Source organism: Tarenaya hassleriana, unplaced genomic scaffold (assembly GCF_000463585.1).
Source record: "Tarenaya hassleriana unplaced genomic scaffold, ASM46358v1 Cleome7, whole genome shotgun sequence".
Classification (NCBI taxonomy): Eukaryota; Viridiplantae; Streptophyta; class Magnoliopsida; order Brassicales; family Cleomaceae; genus Tarenaya; species Tarenaya hassleriana.
Window position 1 is genome coordinate 4,999,190 of NW_010969548.1, and position 1,978 is coordinate 5,001,167.

Below are 1,978 nucleotides of genomic sequence, written 5' to 3' on the forward strand. Positions count from 1 at the left end.
ATTAGGGTTCATGGGGATTTGAGAATAGAACAGTGATGGAAAACATTTTTTATTGTTTGATGTTATTTTCAATTAAATATAAATTGATTTTTAGACTTCTTTTTCCCCCTCAAATTTCATGTTCAAGGCTGATTTCAAAAACAAATAAAAACTTGAGCTCATAATCCACATTTTTGGGGAACTCTACATTTTAAATGTGTGTTTTGGTTTCAGAGTTCGTTGCGGATTTTATACAAGTATATAAAATTTACCAATAGTTATTGTCAGAGAGCTCGATAAAAAAATCAATTACAGTTATTTTGAAGCTTCAGATTATATTATTAGAAAATAAAATGTTTTTGTAACTGTAAATAATACCCATCTATTTATAACCAACTCACACTTTTTTCAACTGGAAAAATGAATAAAAAGTTTTATCAGTTTCTGTAATGAGAGAAACGTCGGTTGACTCTTATTACTTTTACACTAGGTCCACCTCACGCGCCATGTCCCTTACTCTCTCTCCCCTTTGTCTACTCGCGATATCTGAAAAATTAGGACAGAGACTTTACAATATTTTATTATTGATTTTTTATTTATCAAACTCGGATTTCTTTACCAGAAAAATCATTAGATATTAGTTTGGATATCATATAAAATTTAAATATGAAAAATCTAAAACGGTACGAGGATATAAATATGTCGATCGTCAAATATGGTTAGATTGATGAGTTTAATATTTGTTATATTTATTTATATGCTGAAATGTAGTTCAAAGTGTCTAATTGTGCAAAAAGCTTATCAAATATTTTTAGTTTGTTTATATTGATGTATTAGTATGTATACGCATATACACTTTGCTGGTAAGTTTGTACACATGTGTTCATGCACCAAATAATATTTGTTATCATTATCTGAAAGATTAAGATGGTACATTTTTTGTGATCACGAACAAAAATGTGGCATTTTAATGACAAAATTTATTTTTTCACAATATTTGTTATGTTAATTAAGTCTGCATATATTCAGGGTGGCTATTAATGTTGTGGTGTAATTTTAACCGTGTGGGTGATTCGTGAGGTACGAAAGAGCCCAAAATTTTCAAAGTAACCACGTGAGGAAAAGTAATGTGAGTTTGTGTTAAGAAAAAGGACATTCCATAAACAGGCATGTAAGCAAAAACTATACGCCCGAGACAGTCGAATAATTTGGAGAAAAATAATGCTAATAATGATATTAATAATTGAGAAATATTGGACTTGTTGAGGAATATGGTCAATGTGTTATTCTTATATTTGGTTGATATAAAAAAGCAATGACCATTTCGGCAAGTAGTTTCCTTAGGAAACGTGATGTAACGTAATTAAAAATGCCATGAGAATACCATATAATATTAATACATTTTAAACAGTGAATAAAAAGGGGGGTGGGGTGGGGGGTGAAAATTGGGTGTGGGTGTGGGTCGGGGCACATGCAATGCCAACGTCTTACCGACAACAAACCGACCAAACTCCAATGGCATCACCAAGTGCTCACATCAGGGTGGGTTATGTATTATGTATGACCATTCACTTTCTCTTCCTGCTTGTTTAGTTTCGTCTCTCTCTAATAAATAAAGAGTTTACACGGAAGTAAAGGAAGATGTAAATATCATTCATTTCACACACAAAAAAAGGACTAATATATATATATAGAGGGAGAGTACAGAGGTACCTCCTTCTAGTCTAATACTCCCTGGATTGTATGGCTTGAGTCTTTGAGTGTTGACAATGAAAGTTCCGCCTTTTCCGTTGTCGAGTTCTACCGCTCCATGAGAGGTCACGTTCTTTATGATGAACGGTCCCGACCACCTTGATTTTAGTTTTCCTGGAAAAAGTTTTAGTTGAGAATTAAATAAACGAACGAGGTCACCTTGTTGGAAGTTTCGATTGAGGATGTGCCGGTCGTGCCACTTCTTGGCCCGCTCCTTGTAAATCCGCGCGTTTTCATATGCGTCCAA